This window comes from Falco punctatus (assembly GCF_963210335.1).
Source record: "Falco punctatus genome assembly, chromosome: 13".
NCBI classification, from domain to species: Eukaryota; Metazoa; Chordata; class Aves; order Falconiformes; family Falconidae; genus Falco; species Falco punctatus.
In genome coordinates this window covers 23,265,202-23,292,394 of record NC_137593.1, presented here as the reverse complement: position 1 = coordinate 23,292,394, position 27,193 = coordinate 23,265,202, and the positions used below count along the sequence as shown (strand labels likewise).

General features: G+C 45.5%; 1 protein-coding gene across 2 annotated transcripts in view; it reads right to left on the bottom strand.

Moving 5' to 3' along the window:
* Positions 1-16,736, bottom strand: part of PIK3CB (phosphatidylinositol-4,5-bisphosphate 3-kinase catalytic subunit beta) — a 101,039-nt gene extending 84,303 nt beyond the window's left edge. Inside the window, exons 1-2 of one of the 2 annotated variants that reach the window (XM_080409492.1) lie at positions 16,672-16,736; positions 13,178-13,380 (exon numbers count right to left, since the gene is read on the bottom strand). The gene's annotated coding sequence lies outside the window, so the exon portion shown is untranslated. The remainder of the gene's footprint in view (positions 1-13,177; positions 13,381-16,671) is intronic. The other variant, XM_080409497.1, reaches the window with a different exon arrangement.
* Positions 16,737-27,193: the final 10,457 nt, after the last annotated feature.

Below are 27,193 nucleotides of genomic sequence, written 5' to 3'. Positions count from 1 at the left end.
TGTGTTATTTCTGCTGACTTTTCTAATCAAATATAAAGATCCCATGACACATTTTGACAAAAAGTAGGGCACAGCTGGCTTATTTATTCTTTTACTAAAAATAGGCTTCAATGTCCAGCAGGTTGTAATGTGTTAGAAAGCACTTCAAGTGTAATAGCTGCCGTACCTGGCTCGATACAGCTTTATTACCAGTTGGTCTTTGCAAGATGCTGATGATGAAGATCAAACATCAGGCTTCACAATTACTTTAGTAGTTCCATTTTGCTAAAATGCTTACTAGGATTAGACTATCCAACAATTGAAAAGGCAGTAAAATACCTTCTCATCCTTACAGGAAGAGTTTCTGACACCCTTCGAAGCACAGCACAGCATGTTTTACATCTCTTGGGTTAATGGTATATTACTATTCTCAGCCAGAGGCGAAGACTAGAAAGAGATTCATTATGGGAACTGGAACACAAATGGTTTAAAGCAAGCCATATCTCTCCCACCTTCTTTACATATTTATTTTATAGCTGGCCTTTTCCTAAGGCTATTCTGATAACAGAATAGATGTAACAACTGTGAAAACGAATCACGATCATGAATACTATTGAGCCTACTGCACTTTTTAATGACTATGGATATGAAATACACTATATTGTTTCTGGATTTGGCCTTGCAGAAGACTTTCAACTCATGGTTTGTCAAGTTTGCTTAGAGAAGCTCATTGGCCAGTCACAACGGTGTGAGTCAGGGTTAGCAAGACTTCATTTTGCATAGAACTGCCATAAGAGAGAAAACAACACGAGTCTTTAGCCCCAAATCACACCGATGTAGTTATCCTTTGAGTCAAATACATTTACTGACCTGCAGTACACAGTGAACATCACCTCTGATTTTGGTCACGTACCATTTGCGAACCATGAAAGACTTGCTCAAAAATAAATCTTTATCTCACGCAAGTTATAAGTCACGTGCAAATCAAATAAAGAGAGAAAAGCAAATGCAATATATTGCTGCTACCATAGAACACAGGTACACATTAACATTTCACTAGCCCACGGGAAAACATGATTGCTTTAATATCATTGCTTATGACACACTACTGGAAAGCTAGTACATCTGTATCTATCTATACCTATGTATCAAGACAAACTGAAAAAGTTCATGTGATATTTTAAAAAACAATAAGCAGAAGAAAAATAACAAATACTATATGTAACATCATTCCTCTAAAAATATCAGTTCTTAGCTAGAAATGGATAATTATTCTCAATCCCTATTTAAAATCTCAGATTTGAACTTCTTCCCTCTGGTGAATGAGTTACCATTTTAATATTACTTATGACTTTCTATTTTTAAAAGAACTATCAAAAATACAGCTACCTAGCTAAGAGGCATTTAAAGATTTCTTATTAAGGATGTTTCAAGTGTCTAGAAACCTCTCCAATATTAATTTACAAGCACCTAATCATATCAATGTTTCTTTTGCTATAAAACTGTTCTTCTACACTAGGATCAGTGCAAACAGTCACTAAAGACACAGTGAGAACCAAGAACATTCAGTGCTGTGCTGGAACAAACAAAATCACTTTCATCTCACAATTCTATTAATTTAAATTCCCATGATCAGGAGCCATGAGTCCCACCCTCAGAAAATCCAGCACTCTGACACGTTCCAGAACAGTGCCCACAAAGTGCTATTAACGGGCACTGCACCACCAACGCAGGAGAGATCCTGGGAATACTCCAAAAGTGCCAGTACATCTCTGGGAGCAATACTCCGGACAACCTTTTGTTGCAAGACAATCCAGTCATCCTGAATCAGAAAGACTCGTGTTATTTCTAAGAATTACATTTTAGACAATTTCTTCAAGCTACATATGCATCATCATCTTTTTTTAGTCCTTAATAGTTAACATTACTAAACCTGGCTAGATGCCATAAAAAAAAAAAAAAAAAGATTCTTGTGGCATAAGAGGAAAAGTGTATTATTATTACTTTCAAAACTAACAAATTAAGCTTGCCTTACTATTTTGGAAACTCCAGGCTTTGTGCTAAATCACTTTTTGTTTACAACAGTGTTTCCAGGTATTGATAAACCCAATCAAAATATGTGTGCGCTTCACCCACTCTGTCTGGCGATCTATCACAACAAGTCTGAAAGCTTCATTTATATGACTCATACGCCTTTAGATTAAACAACTATGCAAATGATGCCAAGTCTCTATTTATCACAGCTTTGTCAGCGAAACAAATCATTCAGCAGGTGAATCATGAAATTCCTGTCTCTGTGGATGCCAAGTAAACAAGAGAGGGAAGCCGGGAGATGCCAGCTGAAGTTCACACTTCCCAGTCTATTCCTCCTTCCCATCTCCCCTGCCGTATCACTGTGGCACTGCTAATAGCACCGAACTCTTCTTGCCTGATTTCCCTGCACACGCAGCCCATTTGGCTGCAGTTCAGAAAGTCCTTTAGACACATCAGGAAAACTGAAGCACTTGCTTAAGGGGTTTGCTCAGGAGTGCATGCTTGCTGCGTATGCCTCTAAGAGGGAATGGGGGGGGGTGTTCATTTCCAACACAAGAAGTGCATCCATTTAAACAGCTCCACCATTTAGTGCTTAGCCCTCCTGCTTAGAAGGGGCTCAGAGGGGGTTTTCGTTACTGTTCTGCCCTATGAAGACAGACTGACAGGATATCACTGCCCAGAGAAGGGCTAGCCAGCTGGACACAGTTAGGTCACCTTTACAAGAGAACACATTCCAGCAGTTAATAAAAACGTGGCTGAAGAGCATTTTTCTTTTTTTATTCCTGGAATGTACCTCATTGCCAAAGAAGGTAGCTATGCTCAGGAAAATATTCCATGGGGAGCAAATGAATTCTTCTGCAAAGCCATTCGCCCCTGCTCCACCCCAGCTGACATTACACAAGTTGAATAATGCATGTCAAGGTATTAAGTAACATGTAAACATTTCCAGTAAATGTTCCCACTGCAGACCTTGGCTTAACTGGTATTGCTTCCCTCTGTGATAATGGAAAAACAACTTCCTTAGCTCTTCTGCACCTAAAGCTTAATATTAATGAGGCATTTCCTACCAGTCACTGACGGAAATCTTCCTCCTCCCCTATCTCTCAATAAAACTTTTAAACCCTCGAAAACTTATCTAATGATGCCTTACTCAGAGATGTCCTTCTCTGAAAGCCCCTAATTGACCCTACAGCCTATGCAATGGGGTAATTTGACGTCCCAAAAGTATTACAGTTCTGGTAATACACTCCAGGACAAATGACAAATTCCAATTGGAAGCGAGTTGGCTTCTTCTCATGCCACCAAGGATGTTTTCTATCAACCCCTGGCTTCCCAACATGAACTGTCCAACAATATTCCGTGCCCCTCCCCAGGCCAATCAATTTCGAGATTATGTATTTTTACATATTTTTCCCCAAGGGTGTGAGAGCACAGTGTTGGGAAGCCACAGCCCTTTTCAATCTGGTAGAGGAAATCCCCTTGGAATTTAGTCCCGCTCCAGGCACATACGGTTTGTACAGCATATGCCAGTAATTCATTTGCCTTTGCTGTCTGTGACACTCCGCAACAGGGGCAAACGTGGCTCAGAGCCAGCTACCCCCACCGGGACATGCTGAACAGCTAAAGCATCACTGGGGTGAAAACGGGCTCTTGAATCACCTTCATGAGACTGAGAACCATTAATCCCAAAGGAGAACTGCCAAAGGAAATTTCTGGGATTTTCCACTGGAATTTGTACTTTCCCAAAGGGGTTTCTGTAGAAGAAACTGACCTAGGGTCATGTATCTGAGGAACTCCTAGGAAACACACCAAATTCCACTCTGGAAAGTGTTTGGGTGAAAAGTTTGAACAGAGCTGTTAAGTAGGAAGGTAAAATAATGCATTTGCTACAACTTTCTCCAAGTATAAATGTATTTTAATGCCTGCTAGCTGCACAGGGCTGAGAGCTGTGGGGCAAGCTGGATTGCTCTCCTTTGCCTAAGGGAATCGTTTTCCTGGCAATCCAGTTTGCAGCCCAGCGGAGGGCATGACACCAGCAGTGCTAAATATTGCTTAGAACCAAGGGTCTCACTGATCCCAAAAAATAAAATAAAATCTTGCTCAGTACTCAAAGATGCTCGAAAAGGAAAAAGCTCAGTTGATCTTCCAAGCTGGAACTAACACTGGGTTTCAATGTGATTTTTATAGGAGCTTGTAAACAATGACACACGTGGAGTCTTCTGGCACAACAAGACATAAAAATACCCAAAGAACAGAAGATTAATAACCTGTTTTGATGTTCACTAATCATTTAGCTCCAATACAACTTTTTGGAAGACTGTCTTAAAGTGAGTTGAGTTTCCTTGGGCTTCATTATGGAGTTGCAACAAGACTGCTCCCAGAGACCAACTGCACCGAGTAAGAAATGTGCTTCTGTTTGGGCAATATATGGAAAGCAGAAATACCAGAGGACAACCTTTACCACGCTCTTTCTTTCCCCCTGCTTACAGCAGCAGCCTTTTTTTGCCTGATCTGTCACACCAGGATGAGAAGTCATGGGTTAATGGTGCTGAATGTCACAGCTCCCAACCCCAAGGCCACCAGCTCTCAGTAGATGTCCACCTCTGTACGGTACCTGCAGCGTAGGCATCACAGGCTGTTCAAAGACAGCAAAGCACAGGGAAACAAAGCATGGCCACCATGGCAAAATCAGATCACAATAACAGGAACATGGTTGTGCACACCTCAGTACCTGATGTGGGCCTATTTCTGTGTCTGGGCTGATCAGGACAGGCACAAAGCAAAAACCACGCTAGAATGAGCCTGTCTTGCTCAGAAAATTGTTTCCAGCAACACAGCAATGAGTTAATGATTGCATTACAGCTATCGCAGGAATGCCAGTGCTCAGTAAGGAGTGTTTTTTTAAAGAAAGGTTTTTGAATGCTACTTCCCTGCTGCTTTTAGTTCCCTCACAGAAGAGGAACTACTGGAAAGACCAACCCACCCACAAACACCTTTGCTGGCTAGCCACTGCTGCTTTCCTAAGAAAGAGTAACTCAAGGCATTCTTCATCCTTCTTTGTACCATGAAATAAGCTTTTTTGGTGAAAGACTAATAAAATGTCAGCTTTCTAGGCTTCTAAGAACATTACTGCCAGAGCTAAGTGGACTCTCAGAAAGACCAGTGGCTTCTAGATTTTTCAAGAAATTCTGTTTAACTGAAAAGCTGTTGATTTTTCATCCAGGGCCCCAGAGCTCAGGTATAAACTCCCTATACAGGAGGAATGTGATGACAGGTAAAGAAATGCATTTGCACTCTCCTTTTTCCCCCATCACCCACCACCACCTGCAGCCAAGAAGCGTCTCCATGGCTCGTGCCCCGAGATGCCTCTGCAGGGATCCGGGGGAGAGGCAGGTTCTGCCGGAGCCTCCGCACCAGCAGCATCTGGGATAAAGCAGGGGCAGCACTGCCGACAGGGGAGAGGGGCTTTCCTGAGGGGTATTATTGGTGTGCACATTGCACACGCATAGATGTACATCACCCACCCGATAACACACACCTCCCTGCGACTTCACCGCAACTTGGCCTTCTGTCTTTCAGTACATGCAAGAAATGACAGACCTCAGCCTGACGTCCACCATCATTTTCTTGTTCTAAAGCAGTGCCTGGCAAGACTGCAGAGCCCCTGCGCAGCCTCCGTGCCCTCTCCGCATGAGTTCCGTAACCGCAGCCCGCCAGGGAGATAACGATGACTACGGAAGGCCAAGACTGGACGGTACCGAGAGTCCATACACATTTAGCCTGTTGAGATGTTTACCCTGTCTACCCATAGATCTGTATCCTTACTGCTGTACGCGGAGTCACAGAGCCTCGAGCCGAGGACTTTGGCAAGCCTGTTGCAGCTGCAGTGATCCATACCTGACACTGCAGCGAGCTGCTAGAGCAGAGCAGTGATGCCATGACGTTAAATGAGAGCACACTGCCTTCAATTATCCCACGCAAATCCAACAGCATTTCTAACGTCACCATACAACTGGTACAAACACAGAATCGTCTAAACTGAAATTCTAAACATATCCTTACCTTGTCATTAAACCATTTTTAAAATTTCTTCTCCCAAGCACAACTCCAGTTAGGGGCAATCAATTATAGTGTGGACTAGAGAGGTGTTTCACAACAGCAAAAGGTATCAAGTATCAGATCTCACGCGCCTCAAAAATGCCATCTTTGCTCTCAAGCACCACTAACAACAAATGGATCCAATACCTAGAACAGCCACAACACAGAAAAAAATCTCCACACTGCAGCAAAAAAAGTCTCTATTTGTGAAATATGGCCTGTAAACTTAAAACCCATCCTATGCCATTTTCTTCATATAACATATCCAAAATAACCTCTTAAAACACTACAATTTAACATCAGTGCTCTCCTTTAAAAATTTAACTTAAAAATTTATAGTCAACCTTCAAATCTTGACTCCAATGCTGAACAGTCTTCTGAGAAAAAGTCTTGTCTTGAGTAAAGAACTAGAGAGAATAATGTACCTCACCTCTTCTAATCTTAGTCACATCTCAAATTACCATTTTTCACAGATATATGTTAAAGAGACATACACATAGATATGGAAAATAGGTATGGAAATACACATAGATATGGAAAAACAGGATATCAAGTTTCCTATCAAAGAACATGCTGTTACACTTTGTGGCTTAATCATTTTATGCAAACTTAGGAGTTAATGATGCTCAGCTAAATTGTCGTTTACCATAAACATAACTTGAAAAACAGCATGATTTTCTTTTGTTGTTTTCTCTCCTTCCGCATGACAACAGCTGAGGGAACAGACATGCAGTTCTACAGTGGCTTGGCCACCTGAACTCTATTAAAAAACTGATTATTTCAAGTTGTTAAAAGATCAGGTGATAACCTCCTTCAAAAGATAAAAAAATATGAACAGATCTTAATTAGTATCTGATAAAGAAGTGGGGCTGTTGCACTGTGTAAACCCTGAATTAGACTAATAATATAGGGAGACTCAACAAAAGATGCTTTGTGTTTCCCACCGGAGCTGGTACGGGCTCCTCCGCACGCCTGCCCCTTCCAGCACTGCAAGCAGGCTGAATGCCATCATCTGATTTTTTCCACGCCCTGCTAAGATATACCTGAAAGGCGCTTTTGTAGTGTATTTGAAAAGGACAAGCCGGTGTCCCGTGCTACACATCTTGCCTGAAACTAAGAATTTTGAAATAAATCCTGCTGGGCAAAGTCTGAATAAATCACCTGCCCAGTAAGGTAGCCCTGAACACCACGTTCAAGCACGCCGGCGCAGAGAGCACGTGCAAGGTGTACGGCGCAGTGGGGGCACCCGTGGCGTTGCCTGCAGGCTGTCACCAACCTCAGCGATCCTGACAGCAGCTCCTCCCAGTCCTTACGCTAAAAATCAGCTCTCGCTCCCACCTGCAGCTCACACTGATGGGAATACGCACTTGCAGCTGATACACATGACCAATTCACTCAGTAGCAAGTAACTAACCTGCAGATTAGCCGAGTACTTTGCAACTGATAGCACACAAACGCATTAGGATTAGATTTAAGGTTACCAAAGCCAGAAGATGACCAACGAACTTCTGTATAGCAAGTTTATTGCCAGATCTGCATTACTGCTGTTGCTTCATTCGAGTTCCTTGACAGATACTGAGTATCTTAATTAGCAATCTGCCTTCTTAATGGACAGAAAATCATAATTTGTTTTGCACTCTGGGTCTGTAGTGATCGATTCCACATACCCGCACACGTAACCTTACACACACGAGCAATCCTGCCAAGTTCAACCACCTTTCCAAACCAGCCTGCGCTCAGTGCATGTCTGGTTCTGTACATTTTGCCCTTTTCCAGTTCATCCCATCTGTTTATAGCCTTTCCATCCACTTGACTATGATTTTCCAAGGTTTCAGATTCACCTTTTTCCTTTCAGTTTTTCCTATCTGATGTACATTGTAATGATATTAAGGGGAAATTTATTCAAGAACTAGCTTGACTCAATTTCTTTCCATAGTGTTTCTCCAAACCGGCTGGCTGACTGTGACCTTTTCAAAAGCATTTGGCACAGGCCTGTCATTTGTGAAGTTATTTTTCCAGTTTTTGTCAGTGTGAGTTTTAAAATCAGTATCAAATTATTTTTGTTACATCAGATCAAAAAAATGCTCTCTAGCCGAGCTAACATCTTTTAATCTAACTCTTTCAAACTGCATGAGACAAATGAAGTGCATGGTGGAAAAAAACACACAAAAGCCTGGTTTGTGGCCAAAATTCCACCTAGACACAGAGCAGGAGTGGGAGAAAAACTACATCTCTTGAACAGTATTTCCCAAGTGTTTGTTAAGAATCATTTTCTTTCTTAATCTCACATCAACAGTAGTCTCAAATCAACAGTGCTAGATCTGGGCTCGATGAGATCTGTTGAAAATAGTACAGGACAACATCCCATCCTGCTGCCCTGCCATCTCCAGTAAGTTGTGTGCCCACAGCACATGCAGACCAAGTTGCTTGTTTCTTACAGCTAAGTCACTGATTGGTGTGTTGGTTCTGGATGCTCGGGTGGAATCAGGAGACTAGTTCAAATATCTTCTTTAAATCCCAACTATTTTAACAGATTAAGCATGGCAGGTCAGAGAGAGGAACAAAGAGCTTTATTCATGGAAAATGTTACTAGCCTTCAAAGCAAGTCACATGAGAGAAATATGAATACATATATTTTTATATCTAGTGCCTAAATTAGAAACAAGATTTAAAATCTCAACGTCCCTCATGAACTCCTTCCCTTCTCTCCACATTCTCCTATTCATTTTGGATGACACACTGTGCCCTTTATTATTTTTTTTCTTCCTCTCATCCTTTCTTGTCCCTTGTCTCTCCACACTTCCCATCCTACTGCATCTTGACTTCATGTTCACTTGTAACCACATACCGGATTCAGAGATGTGATGCACCAAGTTCTGGCATTTTGGAAATCTGGCAATTTCCAGCTATGAAGAGACCTTCCCATCTTGCCTCCCCCAAATAAGCCATTAATAAAAAGCACAGAAGGAAAAAAAACCAGCCAAAAACAAACAGTAAAATCTAAAACTCCTTAAAATTATGGTGTTATCTTTCCCGAGTGTTCCCAGTTTCAAGCAAAATGATGAAGTTACACTGGCAGAAGCCAGCAGCAGATGCAGCTTAAACTGTCTAAGATTATTTTTAATATTTTCGTTCCAGGAAGTATGCAGAAACCATAATTACACAACTATGCCAGAAATCCTGAGGGGCAGGGCCGCCTTCTCAGGGCACATCTGAACTCAGCAGCCTGGCTGCAGGTTCTGGCACAGTTATTTTACCTTAACCAAGCCGCCTATGTTTCCCTGTAACAGCCTTATAGTAACTGTAGTAATGGAATATTCAACAATAGGACTCCTACTTGCTTGTATTATAGAGGTGAAGAAAATAAGACCACGCCATGCGTGCCATGTGCTTCTGTTGCTGCAGTGTGGTTTCACAGATCTGTAGAGCATCAGAGAAGGAACTTTTGGTCGGCAGCCCAAGCACTGGCTGCCTGCAGCACCTCTGCCACTGGCCGCTGCCCGAGAAGCCGAGCACCTCTGTTGCAGCTCAGGCTAGCAAAGGTAGACAGCTGGGCTTTGGGGAGAACCATGTGGAAAGAGCCTTCTTTCTGGTTCACTTATCACCACAACATGTTTCAGAAAACAAGCCCAGCGTACATCCCTGCTGCTTCACTTTGCATGCGTCTCATCTGTCTGCTGGGTCCAGGTTTGGATTAGAAGGCTTCGGCGCTGCCTTCTTTATACATTCTGCCCTCACCCCACTGTGAAAGGCAGGCAGTCTTGCAACACAGCCACTACCGGCTCCTTCAGCTTCCTCAGACATCGGTACATCAAGGCTAATTGTACTGTGGTTCTGGCAGCGCATCTCCAGGGGATGAGGACGTGCACCCAAATGTCGATATTCAAACCAAATGGTACCACACACCCAACGACAGCCCAACAAAATGGGTACAAAGCCAGAATCTAGCTCTCTTAAGCAAGCTATGTTCAAATATTATTTCATAACAAGGTAAGAAATATGCCAATTTAATGCGGTAGACATGAATGAGAAAAATTGTCACAGGCCAAATTCACCAGGAAAAAGGCCATTTCCTCACCCTCTGACTTTTGGAACTAGACCAGGACAAGCTGCTGGGTGAGGCAGAAGCACTAGCCATTCAACCAGTGGGGGCGGGGAGTGGAAAAGGAAAAAAACAGAAACAAAACAAATCAAACAAAAAAACCCCAACCCAAAACACAAGTGAAACTGTTTCCCATGAATACCTCCGGCGGGACATCCAAACTGGGAAGCTATGTTAGAAACCATTTTTGTGCCACTTGCTGAATTAAAGTTATGAAGCCAACCAGGACAGTCGTTTTCTAAGATGTAGTAAAATACAGATAGAGCAGCCTTTGCCTTGGAAAAAAGAGAGAGTGAGAGGAAAACTTCTAGCTGGATGAAAAAAATCTGGCTACGAGGACAACAATCTCTAAAAGAGGTAAAAGAAGCCCCAGCAGCTACTCAGATTTACATCCATGTACCAGAACAGAACTGAAACCAGGCAGGCAGGCATCTCCAAACAGTACAGCTGCGTCATTGATAGGTATGAACAAGTTTACAGCCTCAGAAGATTGTGATCTCCCTTGCCATATAGGAAAGGAAAACCATTTCTTTCAGAGGAACTCAGAGTTACTCAACTCTAATTAAGCTTCTAAAACAGGAAATTCCTGCCAACACAGGTGGAACTGTAATACACCGGCTGTGCAGCTGGGGAACACGAAAAATGGGGTTTCCGTGTTCCCACCTTGCTCACCAAAACCAGAGTGCAAATAGTGTAAAACACGCAGCTGAAAAAGCTGGGAAAAGCAAGTAAAAAAATTGAAAGGAGGACTATAAAATTCACTTAGGTCATTCATAAGAAAGTTCCCCACAGTATTAACTCAGGTTGGAGCCCTTCTGAGGAAGTGGCCATCGCCTTGAGAGCTCAGTTATCGGGCAAAGGAAATTCAGCTGAATCTGTATTTGAGGAAACAAAGTTGAGAGGACACTTGCTGACTTCTGGTGTCACCTGTACTCCTGAAGGAGCCCTGAAATGTGTACTGGCAATACCAGCTTCTCCCAGCCATCTCTTTGTTCTTTAGAATTGGTATTTTTAAATACAGTTTACACTTACTTGCTGGACCATGTCACAAAAGGAGAACGGCAGATAGAAAGGATAGAAATTTGCCATTGAAATGTTACTTGAGTTAAAAGTGAGACAAGAAATAGACATTCTTTTTTAATATTTACTTGTCTACAGCATTTTAATTGTGGAGGCACATAGAAAAGAGGGATATAAGCAATTATGTACATTGCTACACATTTCTGTCTCTAACTGGAAGCAAAAAGACTTAAGGACATATGGAGATGACACATGTCATCACTGCTTGTAGGGTATGCCTGCACTCTCCGCTCTAAGCACTAAGGCTCTGTTTAAGTTCAGCTTAGAATAACCAATATTTCTCATGACAGCTTAATTCAAGTTCCACAAAGCCATCTGTATCAAAAGAACAACGCAGGGCAGATTTCAGTGGAACTGAAAAAATCAAAAAAAAAAGTACTTGTGTCTACAATGAAATGACTAACACAAACAGCAGCACCAAAGCTTTTTTTAGGCTAGGGACAGTTCAGTAAGTCACTGATAAAAGAGCTGTAAGGGTGGGATACCAAAAGGTATGTTTTCATCAGAAGAGTCATGCTGTCGTCACATCAGAACCAGAGTACTTCTAACCATGGGAAGTGACCTTCACTCATCTGATGCCCCAAAACAAGCAAGCGACTAAACCAAGAACAGATTAATTTCCTATAACTACAGATATAGCATTACTACACCTGCTCAATAAGGGAAAAGGTAAAAGTATTTACTATTAATAAAAATAAGACTGCGGGGGGAAACAACTTTTTTTCTTTCCTACAGATGCACACGAGTAGCTCTGTATTTAGGCTATCAGAAGGCTAACTTTTCTCACACATACATTTCAGTCAATATATAATGTGAATGCCTATCTGTTACTTTCTTATGAATTTATGTTTTATTGCTGCATTTTCAAAAGTCGTTGACTACTAAGGTGTCCCATGGGTTCAATATACTATGGTACCGCACAGCAAACGCACGCTTAGAAATGACCTGAACACATGCAGTAAAAGGAGTAAGATTACATCACTGGTCTTTCATTTCAACCTGGATACTAGTTGCAGCAAGAAACTAATATATATTCACCCAAACAAATGTCCATCAAAGCCACAAAAGCAATTTAATGCTTACGCATGTGCTGACAGTACTATGGCAGGCAGAGCTGTGAGTAACCCCACGAAGGAGGCTGTAGGTAGATCCGAAGTACAAGCTGGTCCAAGATGCACAGATCCTCCTCACCAGCATCACGGCCGTTCTCAGCCTGACCTCTGCCATTCAGGCTGCTACACTCAGTATTGAAAGTAAATATACAGGAACAACCGAAAACAACTTTCCTCCTGACCATATTGGTGAGGGAAGGTATTTAATTGACAAAGATGACAAAAATTACCCTGTGATTTAACAGACATTTATTCCTTTTAAGATTAATTGGTAAGACACAGAGTTGAATGTAAGGTAACTTCGCAATGTTGAGATAATGTCATGGTGTTTCGCTTTCAACAAGATGAAATGAAAGCCCTGGGTTTGGTCACTACGTTAAGAGAGGAAATTGTATTTTAAATAAAAAGTTATCTCAGATTCCTGACAAATTACAAGGTTTAGGTCAGCTCTGAAAGGATTTTGTGTCAGCTGGAAGAGGGCATCTATGTGAAAGATTCATAATAATGAAACCCAAGCTCTTTAAAAAGTAGAAGTAATGCTTGTTGAATTTCTCATCACCTGCAAGACTGGTTATGTTAATAACCCTTCACATTACGCCAGGTAGACTGAAAAGAATTAATAGTTCACAAACAACCTTCCCACAGAAGCTTCAGTGCCAATGTTGTTTTGACTGATGACAATTAATAAAAAAATATTATCCCAAATATTTAGGCCTTGCACATAAATTCCTTATATCTGAAAAACTTCCATTAAAAATAATAATAAACCTACCTCTCACAGGGTAATTGAGTTCCTGGATCACAGTGCCACTGGGGAATTCTGGTCACACTGTTCACAACTTTTTTTAAAGTCCGTTCTATCCAGAAATGAAGAAGCTAATTCGATATATACACGCAGAGGTTCCACCACTGAGCTCTGCCAAGCCACTGCAAATGGTCAGGAGTCAGAGGGCGAGGACCAGGGTACTGTGATGCCTTCGAAAAAAACAAAAACACCAGAGCTTAGCTGATTGTGCTATTCAGGGGGTGCTCATTAAATGCTGAAGGCAATCTGTTTCACGGCACAAGCTCCTTCCTCCTCTTGTTTGAAGTAGCTGTGAAACAATGGTCAATTGGCAACGTGTCTCAAGCCAGCAATAAGGAACGCCTGCCAGGACACAGGGCTGTGAGAGAGGATGAAGAGGAAGAGAAGGAAATGGAGAATAAAGCAAAAGATGGAAGTGAGGAAGGTCAGAAGGTTGTTTATACATTTACAGTATCTCTAAAATTAAGTCACAACCCAGTGAGATGCAGGTGGCAAACTGATCTCATTAAAAAACCCACAATGGCTCAGAGGCAAGGTTCGCTTTTGCCAAGGATCTTGTTTCCAGCACTGCTCATATCCAGATGTTGCAGAGGAAAGTTCCCAGCCAGTGTTTGACAGACTTAAATGCGATTCCTGCAAGACAGGCCAAAGAAGTTCTGCTAAAATTCACTACCAAGTTAGAGAAATATTATGCAAGGTAGAAAACAAGATCCACTGCTTGGAACGTGACATCCATGGTCATAAAGTTTAGAACTTTTTTCCCTGAAAACAACACTTGGTACAGCACACAGCATCCCAGCAGAACTCTCAGGTCCTAAAAACTTTCATCTATGCCTTAAAAGCATGGAAAATAAACCTGGCTACTCACTGCTCTGTTAGCCTAGGAAGGAGGCAACTGGTGCACAAACAGTACAAAATTCAGCAAGGCATGAAAGGGACTAGTATTGCCACACACTCCACACAGGCTTTGGGAGCGAAGTGTAAAGATTTACACAGGCCACCTACTCTTCAGGAAGAAAGTGCCACACTGGGATGACGTGGCAGTCAGCGTTTCACTCATGGTTGCTGTCAAGGCAAGAAACAGACAAGATCAACTGCATTCATTTCCCATCCCTCCATTAATATTGGATCTGAATAACCGCTGCCCGGAGCTGCTCCAAAAACTCCCTTCACTATGTTTTTCTACTGGAAATTGTGGCTTTCTTCAGGGGAAAAAAAAACCAAAAAAACCCAAAACAAATGAAAACCAAACCCAAAACTTTCCACTAAAAGCATTCACTCTGGCTAGTATCTCATTTCTAAACCCACAAGACCTGCTACCTTTTGTTTTCCAACAAAAACTAGAGTTTGAAGTGGTGCCTCACAGGGGCTGCGGCTCAGCACCCACCAGAGCACACCTCCCACCGGGCAGCGTGACAGCACCCAAAGGGGGGTGGTGACACCACCAGGGAGATACAGCCCAGCCAGGGAAGTCAGTCTGCAGCTGAGTCAAACCTGCCAATCAAAAGTATTCAAAACTTAAAAAAAAAAAATATATATATATATATATATATATGTATACCATTAGTGTCAGTAAAAGTAATCTGTCTCACTTCAAAATTTTATGCAAAATAATATATTTGGTGATCAGGTGTGCTCCTCACCGTTTCTGGGGACCCTTGAAGCTGCCACTGCTAAAGATGGAGCCAATTACACCAGGATGCAGGAGGCCCCAGCAATGGGAGCCACTGCCAGACTCTTCCCATGCTTGGGAATTGCAAGGAGTTACCTCCTCCTCCTCCACTTCGTCCCCTCCGCAAGCAACTGGGTTCCAGCACCAGTCCACTCGTACTGCCAAAGGGGACTAAGCTCACCAGGAAACCTTGCCCATCACCCTGACGATGTCGATGTCAAAGATTAACTGGCTGGGCTCTGTGTTTAATGTACAAAAGCTACTCCTGGAACATCGCGTTCAATCGGTTCACACAGGTTCTGATCCGAGGGCAATGAGTGGCCCATGGCGCCGCAGCAGCTGCCTGCGCCCTCACAAGGTGTCAGCCAGCCCCAGCGCACCCATGGGTGTGCAATCAAGCGCTGCTCTTATCACACCCCTCCCAGCCTGCTCATGCTGGAACAGGTCACCGACACCAGCAACCTCCCGCACGTTACAATTGCCAGTAAAATACAACAACCTGAAACTGAAAATACCTCCGGCCTACCAAGAGTTCAATCTGAGGCACAAACCTGCTGTGGTTCTGAGACCAGCTTAGCCGATGAGACAGTGATGGTCTCGGTGCTCCAAGCGAGCAGCTTAATTAGAACAGAAAAACAGGGTGATTAATCACCGCTAAGGAAAACACCTTGCTGCAGAAGACAGGTGACACTAATGCTTTACATTGTTACAAAAAATTGAGGTTACTCTTCAAGACAGCACACATGGAAAACATTTAAGGGAAAAAAGATGAAATGTTCAGTCGGTGAATTCTTCCCATTAACACCCTGAGCAGCCTGACACACGCTGGCAGGCGGGAGGTGTGAGCCTCAGCCACGCTGCCAGCCACACGTCCCGCTCCCGGCAGCCGCCAGGTTCCCTGCTGGAGGCCCTGCTCCCACTGCTCGCTGCCGAGCTCGCCTCTGCAGTCACCTCTCCGCGGCGGTTTTAACTCCACACCCCACCCCACCCCCGGTTTCTTTTGGAGCAGCAGCAGCATCCCCCCCTCTGTTTCAGTCTCAGCCCCCCAGCGCACCCCCGAGCCCGGGCAGGGCCCCCAGCAGCACCTCCGGGGCGGGGGGCACCCGCGGTGGGGCAGGGCCAGCTCCGCTCCCCCACCGCAGCGGCCGGGCTGGCGCGGCAGCGGGGCGGGATGTGCTCCCCCTCAGCCTCCCGGCGCCGAGCCGTGCCGTGCCACCCACCCGAGGCCGAGCCGTGCCGTGCCATGCCAGCCACCCGGAGCTGTGCCGTGGCCGTGGCCGGGGCTGAGCCGTGCCAGCCACCCGGAGCCGAGCCGAGCCGTGCCAGCCACCCAGGGCTGAGCCGTGCCAGCCACCCGAGGCCGAGCCGTGCCGTGCCAGCCACCCGGAGCCGAGCCGAGCCGTGCCAGCCACCCACCCAGAGCTAAGCCGAGCCGTGTCACCCACCCACCCGGAGCCGTGCCGTGCCGTGCCGTGCCAGCCACCCACCCGGAGCAGAGCCGAGCCGTGCCAGCCACCCGGAGCAATGCCGAGCCGTGCCAGCCACCCGGAGCCGTGCCGTGCCAGCCACCCACCCGGAGCAGAGCCGAGCCGTGCCAGCCAGCCGGAGCAATGCCGAGCCGTGCCATGCCAGCCCCCCGGAGCGGAGCCGCGCTCCGAGGGAAGCCGAGCCCGTGTCCCGCCCTGCCAGCCCCCGGCACCCGCAGCCCGCCCCGGGGCTCCCGGTCCTGGGAAGGGGTCGGGGGGAGGCAGGACACGAAGGAAAGGAGGAACAAGCGCCGCGGCCCTACCCGGCTGTGCTGGCGGGGACCCGTCTGCCGCAGGCTCGCACCCACACGGCGGCACCGGCCGCCCGCCCCACCCCGGGGCCGGCCGCCGCCTCTTCCTCCTCCTCCTGCTGCTCGGCCCGGCCCCGCAGCCGAGGCACAGCCGGACCGCGGGGTTATCGCACCCGGGTGTACCGGGCTGGGCTCCCGGCACCCTGCTCCCCCCGGGGCTTCGGCACGGTCCGACTTGGCTCCCCGCCCGGGTCAGCACCGCCGAAGGGAGCCCCGCTCAGGCGGCCATCGGGCCACCGCCCGGGACAGTGGCTGGCCTTCCCCCGGGCAGGACAACGGGCCAGCCCTCAAGGTTTTCAAGCACGGTTTTATTCAGCCATGACTTTACACTTGGTAGTGAAATACGGAGTCATGCAAATGCTGCCCAGCTATTCCTTGCTCTCTCTCCCCCTTTATCTCCTTCCCGCAGGAAAGGTGATTATTGCTATAAAAACTGCCGGCTGGTCGCACCCCAGTCTGCAATTCCTCCGGAGGAACAGCCTGGAAAGGACCAGGTAATAGGTGACACCGATGCGGGACACAGGCCCCAGCTCTGCCATGGCCAGCCCAGGGCACTGCATCCCTGCCATCTCACACCTCCTCCTCCTCCTCCCAGCCGTGTCTCAGGGTGGTGCATCCAGCCAGCCACCCATGGTACCCGCCTTCCTCGCAAATGTCACACGTGCCACAGGCCTCTGCCTACCAGAGAAACTCATGCAGAAGCCCCTTGTCAGCCCCTCAGACTGACACACGCCATCCCGCAAGGACAGCCCTGCAAGACCAGGGGACGCTCCGGCTTGCCCGAGGCAGCCCAGTACTGCTGCATGTCTTTCATCAGCAGAAACCAGCTACCCACAGTCAAATACACACATCTTGCTAGCCTCTGGCCCTCAAAATGCCTGAACGCAAAGCACCCTCCTCTGCACTTCAGTAGCATCTTGTGCCAACCTTCACCAGCCATGCAGCCACCGGGTTTCAGGCCACCGCTTGGGAAACGGTATTTTAATAAGTCCAAACCTGTAACTTCGGGTGTGGGGCTCACGGATGCGCAGATGCGGTCGCCACGTTTGGCAATATGTCAGGTTGAGCACAGTCGAGCACAAAACGTTTGCTGCTGTGAGCTGCAGGTTGTGTTTGGTGGGAAGGCCGCGGGGGGTGTCTGCTGTAGGAGACAGGAGACAACTATTAGAGCGAAAAGGACAGTAAGCAGCCCCCACAGAAGGGGTGGCCTCAATCACTGGGAGCAAACGCAAATGTGGCTTCTAAGAAAAGTATGAATCCAAAAAAGTGCCCTAGCAGGAGGCCTGGAACATCCCGCAGGGCAAGCTGAACATCATATTCCTGTTTTATCGGCTGTCATAAGCAGCAAGAATAGTGTTCAGCAGCAGAGGAACTTGAGGCAATGGTCTTTTGCAAATTTTAGTACTTGCAGAAAGGTTTAATGAGAATTTTCAAGCCTACAAAGTTGGAACACACACTAAAAATGCGGCAACATATTTGTGAAGCCTGACATTCTTTTAATGCTTGGTATGGGCAATAGGCTGCAGTGAACAATAGCAACTCCAAACTCCCTTCTACAGCTGTACTGGTCACAAAGAAGGTCTGAGCAGGGCAGGAAAGCCAGTGGCACAGAACAAAAGAACGCAAAGCAGCCTCCACCTGGAGTTTCCTTTTCCAGGCTGCTCTGGAGCCCATGCTCATGGGTTTGCTTTGCAGATCCTCAGTGCCACAGGTCTTGCCTCCCCATCCCCTGGAATGAGCAAAACCCTCCCTCTTCACCGACAGAGAACAAAATCCAGCTAGCAGTAGCCTCCTTGCCATTTCTTGCAGGGTGCTGGTTCCCCTCCCCTTGAACAAACATCACTGCCTACCATCACTGCCTTACCACACTGCAACTCACCCTCCCTACAGAGAAGTGCTTCAGGGCACTCTGGACATGCAGCTTCCTTCTGGAGTTGCAGAAAGAGTAAAGCCAGAGTTTAGTCAAAATTTCATCTGGCATAAACCCACACCACAAGAAGACACCACCTTCCCTTGCCCACTACTGATGCTCTCTGCGTTGCCACCTCCTTTCCACTGTTGCAAGCTTCTTTGCCACCGGGCAAACGGGATGAGTGAACTAACCCAGGCTAAACCAGAGCTTATTGCTTCTTTTCCCAATGTACTTGTGACTTCTCCTTAACAACTGCCTTCTTAAAGGAAAAAGAACATATTCTGCTGGTTTCTTACAGCACAGAAGTGCCAGTATTAATTTCTGTATCTGGAAGTGGTTGTTTAATAATCTAATTTCAGGTACCTACCCTAACACCTATAAAAATCAACAGCAGATGTGTTGAAAACCCTATAAGCAGCTGAGAAGGAACAACTAGGAGAAATAATTTTGGTCAGGACCTTATGAATTGTTTTCCACCACTAAGTCTCAGAGGCTACTGGTGGTTTTGAATTTATATCTGCATCAGAACTGACAGATTTTGAGTGAAGTATAGATCTCCATGACTGACTTTTGACAGCACTTTACCAGCAGCTCTTATGGCATCTGTAGGTTAAACCACATGTTGAAAGGATTCCTCTTCCTTTTGACACGCCGGTATGAACACCTACGCCATGGGAGCTAATGTGTCAACTTAAAAATCCAAGAGAACTACCAGCAGCAAAGGCACTGCTGGCTCCAATTCTTCACTCAGTGTCCCTCAGACAGCTCCTTAATCCAAATCTCCAATTCCCTCCCCCAGAGCAAGCTTAATGGTTCACTTCTTCCACCCTCCACCAGCCACCCCTGCACAGATGGTTCTCCCCAAGGCTGTTCCCCATGCACAGAACACAGCTGCAGCACCCAAGCATCACCTGAAAGGGTAAAAATAAGTCCTAAGGTACTGCAGAGCAAGACTGACTTGCTCAGGTTCTTGCCCTTGCTGTGAAGAAATCTTACTTTGAATGTCCACTAGCCTAGTTGAATTTTTCAGCCCACAGACAGCTTGTCTGCCTGGCTTAACTTAAATACTCCTGACCACAGTTTCATCTCCTCCAACTATCACTTATCAGCACATTTAGCATTCTTCAGATCCTGGCAATCCATGCCTCTCCCTCACCACTTCCCAGGATCTTTGTATTCTTGTCATTATCCAGCCTTGCCTTTTATTCTTGTTTTTTCTTTTTACTGTCCTATCTCATTACACACCTTGAGAAGGGTGAGTTTCCTGGAAGAAGGCTTACAGAAAAAGATCTTGCCTCACTATCTGAGGAAGTAAGGGAGCCAGGAGCTATTTACATATTTTCTGATAAGCAGTGAGAATGTCCTGATGGTCCTGTAAAGTCTGCAAGGAAATGACTTTGTGTAGTTCCGTATTTTTTGCTTGCGTATGTTCACCCAATTCTAATCAACTAACAGTATTAAACATACTAACTAACAGTATTAAACATACTTTTACATATTTACATTATTTGGAGGAAAAACAGTATCGTAGTCTTGAATTTAGCCATTAAAAAGATGATAGCATTTAAAAATCATGCAAATGGATTTAAAGGTTTGACATTTTCATATTAATTATCAGTTAATTTCTGCATGAACTATTAGGTTACAGCTGCATCTCAAATGTTTTTCATGCAACCATTCGGACAAAAATTATATTTTATAATATATTATTCATTTAAATTCTTTTCTTTTTTATAAGGACTACAAATGGGGGTTTGGTATGTTGGGGGGATGGGGGGTGGGGTTTTGTTTTTCAGGTTGACACTTTCTTTTATTACCATAACTTTAAAGGTCAAGCATCTTTCAAGAAAACCCCAAACCAGCACACGCACACCCCCACATACCCCCACCAGAAGATGTGCTCGAGTCAGTGTCTGGCACCACCACCAAGAGGTCCCACTGCCCTGGCGTGGGGCCCTGTGTCAATGGGCAATGGGGGTGCCCAGCATTTCACTTTCCCTGGGGGAAGAAAAGGCAGCCAAACCCAACCGTCCACGTCCACGTAAAGCAGCAGCACAGCAGTGAGCCTCAGGGAGCGAGCAGCCCTGTAAGAAGCGTTCAGTGTAACCCATGAGCTGATCCAGGGGAGCAAAGGGAAGGAGACAGCAGGCTGAGAGGCAGAGCGAGCTTGCAGTAACTCCTGGTAGTCCCAAGCCCTAGGTAAGGAAACGCTGGGGAAAACTGGCACATTACTCCCAAACATTTCCCTTTCAGTAAGTTATCTTTGTCTACGATGAACGCAGTGGATTTCTGAGTGTTTCTTGCTCTGTAACTAAGAGGTACAAAAGTAAGACAAGGCTATGCAATAACAGACTACTAAGTGAAGAACCCTTGTGCACGGCCACTTCTGCAAACACAGCTGAAACTCTCTCGGAGGCAGATCTTGAGATTTTAACTGTTTTTACTTGGGCCATATTCAAATCAGCCTGTGCTGACAACAAACAAAATGAAAATTAAGGCAAGCCACAGCTTCCACAGCAGGAAGAGAGCACGCTGACTCCCTCCACAGAGGCTGCTGGCTGCTTTCAGGGACTGGGTTATTGCTCTGGTGGGAGCTCTCTTGTCCCCACTAACTTCATTCTTTAGTTTTTCTTTAGCCACTTGACCTGTTCCGACTTTCAAAGTGTATAACTCAAAGTTTCATCTTACTAACAGCACTTACTGAGCCCTAGCACTTAGCAAATACCTCTAACACACCTGCTTTGAACCTCAATTTAAATTACAATTTAAAACCCACCAATCTGGTCAACTAAAGTTGGTCACCTATCAGTCCTTAACAGTCCCACTCCTCCTGTGTCTAACACTCACCTGGTGCAGTGTTCCTTGCAAGCAGATTAAGGGATATCTATTAACTTTTGGTCCTTTTAATCATTAAAATAAAATCCTGCTATGGACACATTTCCTGAAGTTTGACAAGGCTTCTCTAGGGGCAGTTTGGGCACAACGCTGACTTTGAAGCACTCCAGATACACCATGTGCATGAAAAACAACATGAAGCAATCAGATGGCAGGTTTCCTTCCAAGGAGCAAATTCCACCATTTCGGCCCAGATGAGCCTGACACTAGTGCAGTACCTTGAAGACAGTAGAGACCTAAACCACACATATATCTGCCACCGTCCCAAATCTTGGTCCAAATGCTTACTTGTGAAAATCCCTAATGTGGCTTTTGAACAATCATATTCATATTCTGAGAAGCTGCTGATGGAAACGGTGCAAGTTCTGTGCAGTTCTGTGTGTGATATTTTATTCGGCTAAACGTTGCTGTTCCTTCACCTTGCTGTACGTGACTCAAGTAGCGCTGGAAAGGGAACACACATCTCCACAGAACAGGGCAAGGGACCTGAGACAGTAGTGGGGCATCCTCTGCTACAGGGGCAGGAGATGAAAGAACAAGTGAGGGAGAAAGAAGTGCTGACAGAGAGACCTCGGGGCTGGGTAAGGGGTCCAAAAGTGGTTCTGCGTGCTGGCACTGCTCGAGGCTGTGTGCTCCCTGCGAAAGGGAAGGGCTGGTGAAGGAAGCCCCAGAAGCTGGCTTTGATCCCCCCAGCTGCCCCCTGTGAACGGTACCTGGGGTAGCCCAGCTGCCCTCCTGGGGACCCTGGGGGACAGGCAGCAGGGCTTACAGCTGCACAAAATGCACACGAACTGTGCAGCTGCTAGGCAGGTTGCAAATGCTGAGGAAAGCAGTATTTCAGTGTACTAGGTACCGTACAAGTGTATCGTAAATAATCCCCCCTGTACCAAGGACCTCACAGCCTGGGAGGGAGCGCTGCACTCAGCCCGGCTAACAGCCTTGACCTTGAATTGGTCCTGAAAGCAGTGCTGCAGAGGAACGAAGCAGCATTACATATGCAAGTCGCTGCATTCAGGCGGAAAGACAACCCTCCGGCACATCCGACACGGGATCACCTACCTCTGCATAATTGCGCGGTACCGCGCAGCCAAGCGCGGTACCCCCGGGATGGCGGCTCACCGGGGCTGTCTGGCACAGCAGCTCACCTCCCCATGACCCGAGGCTCAGCCAAGCAGCACTGCGAACGGGAAAACACTCTGCACTTGCACTGCAGAGTGAGCCAGCCGGCTTACTCACCTGTGAGCTTTCAGTGCTGTTCTATGATCAGCATTTGCTTGATGCAAAATGGCATTCCTACTGACGGATGCTAACAAGATGCTTCCCGGTGAAAAAAGTAAGGATGCTTCTGGGGTTTGCTTTAAGATAGTCATTGTCTGCAAAGTTGCTGTAATGCTTTCTAGAGTCCCTGGGATATTTTTATACTTCTTCATTATAAGGTCTACCAACTGGTACAAAATAGCAAGGGCTTTAGTAACAGCATTACGTATTAAGGATGGCTTTAATTACATATACAATATCTATGCAAATGCCAGATAGCATCTTCTGCATGAAAGGAAGGGTTGGTTGGTTTGCTTCTTATCCTCACAGTATGGAATCTTACTGCTTCTTATGATGCAATACTAATTTGATTAGACTTAATTTCATTACTTTGGTTGGTAATTAAATTAACATTTCTTAAATTAAAAAAACAAACCAGTATCATCATGAAGTATTTCTATCATATCCTAAAATATCTCCATCATGATTAGATTCCTATTGTTCAAGAGGCTGTGAAAAAAAAAATGCACAAGAAAAACAGGGCCAGACAATCCCATCTGCCCTATAATGTGGGAAAACCACTGCTGAATAGCAGGTGCCTGGCATCTCAGGAAAAGGAGTACAGGTTGCCTGTTTGGCACCAAAAGCAAAATTTTTCTCAATCACCTACTAGTTTGAATACCTCAGCCTGAGTGTCATGCCCAGCATTACTCTGTAAATCGTTAAAGCAGCTTTTGTTTCACAGCTTTTCTCTAGCTATTTCAGCCTGTTTGGTTAAACCCTCAAGCACCAGCCAGTAAGTCGATGATACTCCTGTGTAGCCCAAGCCACCGAGAGGTAAAGTAGTTTGACCAAAGTAGTGGCTAACTCAGTGGTTTACACTTAACTGTACTGCTGCCATAACTGCACTGAGTAGTCATGCTCCTGTTGGAGTAGAAGCAAACGGATCAGGCCCTTGCTGAGTCACTGGCACAGTCAGAACTCCGACATCCTGGCACGGGCAGGGATGCTTAAGGCACAGTACACACGGGAATGGGCATCTTCGACTTTTCTACAGGAGCAGCTTCCCCTAATGTGGTTGGGCCAACCAGGCTTGACCATGATTTGAGGCAAAAAGCAAGTGTTAATTCCAGATTAACACAGCAGTCATGGAATAAAACTCTTCGCTTGATTATGAACTATTCCAGAATATCATGTGTAAGGTACAATGCTACATGCACGCTGAAAAAACAGAATCAACCCCACAAATCACCAGGGCAAAAGCTACCAACACCACTTCAGCTTAGTCCTCTACATGCCATGTAGCAACAGCCTCGATTCCTTATTTTTCCTGTATGAATTTACCAGCGAAGCTTGAGCCCAGACTCATCCCTGCAGCTCTCAGGAAGAGATTGCTCCCAGACTCTCTTTTCCAGCTGAACCACAAGGGAAACATTCAGTGTGGGCCAGGAGAACACATACCTGAGAGTGAGTTACACAAACATTTGCAAGACAGCACTGGAATGTCAGCAAACAGGATCTTTGGGTCTAGCCCCAGCTCCGGAGGCAGAGAGCAGCCGAAGTCATCATAAACAAGAGGCCAAATCGCACCAGCAGGTAGATTTGTTTTGAAAGGTGATATAGCAAAGCAGATGAACCTCGCTGCTTGCTAAACCACGGCTCTGTCCCCAGCTCTGTACACAGCCCTCTTGCTGGCAGTTTGTGTACGGAATGGGTGAATAACCGTTGCCTCCCTACAGGAAGGATAACCGACTTGTAGGAGCATATATGCTAACAGCAGCAGAGGAGCACGTGGGATTAGACATCGTGGACTTCTGGGCAGCGGCAAGCAGCATTGCGAGTGTATCTTACTTCTCCCCCTCCACTCGCTCTTCCCTTGTCATCCTGAGGGCTGCCAAATGTGTCAGAGCCACATGAAACGCGTGACACGGGTGAGCCCTGACCTTGTGGCCCCTAGGCTGACAGTCAATTCTAAGACACGGACCAACCCAAAAGGAAACGATGAAGGTCCTACCCAGACCATAGAGGACTGCAGGACTGGTCTCAGTGTGTTTGTTTATTCCATGATTTTGAAGTTGGACACCCCCCCGTAATAACAACAAAGCTCTTGAATTCTCTGCTATGTAGAGCAATTCTCTTATATCTGCATGCCGCATGTGCTTGTTGATGTCAACGCCCTGTAACCGAGAGCCGCTGCCGTCTATCACACACAAGTCCTCATTATATTGCATAACAAATTACCTTTGTTGCCTAACAGAATGGCACAGTAGATTTTGTTGTTGCCTCGTGTAAACTTTAGTCTTGCGAATTCCATTTCGCACTGACGCATTGCTTCTGCCTGACAAGTGCTTTATTTCTGTTGTTAAGCAGCGAGCTTCACGATACGCAGGCAGCCACAGATCCTGAAAAACAAGTTTAGAAATATATAAATACGCCACCATTATGTCTGCAAAACAATCGGCCACGTGGATCCTGACTGCTGCCCTAACGCTGGGCTTAGAGGCTGCAGCTACACATCCTGGGAGGCAGCACCGCTGCATATTCATCACTCGTGGTCATCTGATGTTTTCAGTTACAAGAAAAAACAGCAGCATAAAGAAACAAAGAAAGTGGCAGAACAGCAAAGGAATTTTAAACCAACAAAGAATTCATGGTGTTGGCATTTTAATGTTACACTCTTGCCTTTTTCAGGGATTTATCCAACTGCGTTACATTATCTCTTGTTTTCAGTGTTTAATTGCTGTTTTTAACCAAACAATGTTAGTTACAATGCTCACCTATTAAAGAACAAAGTGTGCAAAATGTTAGCAGATCCATCCATACAATTACAAAATGTTAAACCTCGCTAGGCACTTCTTTGGAGTCTTCTTTCTATATATGTTCAGCACATATTTCAGGGGAAACAAAACATTTATTGCCAGGCTTCAAACAGTGTTTCCTTTCTTAAAACATTTTAGTTGGCAGCTCTTTCTATTGGCATATGACCAATACTCTGTATAAGTAGAAAAATAGTGGTGATATCTACAGGCCAGATTTGCCACTTCTTACAGTGAGTAATGCTATCTTATTTTCCTATGTGCTGGCCATACCCTCTACTCGGAGCACTACTGGAAGCTCGCTGATGGCTGCTCCCTACTTTTTCTGGACAAAATCCAAGGAGAAAGAGAACCCAGTCCTTATATGAGCAAACTTCAATAAAGTCTGAGAGTTGGCCTGTTGGGTTAACCTTAAATAAGGGTAACAAAATCTGGATGCCCGCTTATTTAAAGATGCACGTATTTTGACACCATCTCCTACTCCTTTGAGAAACATACATTTCGATCTTCAGTATATACAATAGTCTCCAACACACTCTCCAAATCGTTCAGCGGTATTGAACCTGCTTTTTCATCAGCACTCCTATCTGTCCTGATGAGCATCATTTTGATGCTCACCCCACCTGGTACACAGCCAAGCAACAGTCATCAAATAAAGCACTGGAGACAGCGGTGGACAACGGGTGAATGAGTTACTGCTGAGGAATTGGGTTTTCTCCCTGTTTACTGGCTGTAGTTAGAAACACTTCAAGCCAAATTTCAATTATAGGGGATAAAATGAAGGCTAGCCTGGTCCGGGCATTTTAAGAGATAATTGTACTTCAGTAGAGTAATTAGGCATGGTTGTTTTCAGACCTTGCTGCTCACAGTTAATGGTGCTGATACAAAATCTACCTGAGTATTACTGCAAACATCTTTGGAAAGCCTGCAGGGGAACGTGTAGCTATGGTCAACGAAGGCAGCAAGGCATCTGGGTGCTTGAGGTACAGGACAGTGAAAAAATAAAATATCTTTGCAAGAACCTGAGATACGTGAGCACCATGCAGCTGTGACTATGTGAAATCAAACAGCTACTCTTTCAGCTTATGGAAAAAAATCATGAGCAGTGTTAAGCGGTACGAGGAAGGAAGGGAGGTTACAGCCCTGCCCGTGACGGGGTAAAACACCCGCCCTCAAGCTGTTGCCACTTCATCTTCACAGAGATGCTGATGATACAGGCCCTGGGAAAATTCAAAGATTGAAAGGCCAGGACTTCTCGGGACAGAAAAGCGAGAGAAAACTTGATATAAGCACACCCTGGAATGAACAGGATTGACACAGGAATGGGAACGTGGCTCTCTCCTGTCTTGATGTCTGAATACACGGATGTGCAAGGAAGTGGAACGGGTGCAAAACTCAAATCTGAGCAGAGGAAACACTGTTTCACACAGAAATTTTAAGTGAGTCTAGAGAGAGTCTGGACATTAACAACAGTGAATAGTAACCCAAGTCCTGTTTGTGCTTGACATGTTCTGACACTAACATGCACAGTTTAAGGTCTCTGTTGTCAGCTCTGGGCTGACTGGTTACCCCCTTTTAATAATACAAGAACAAG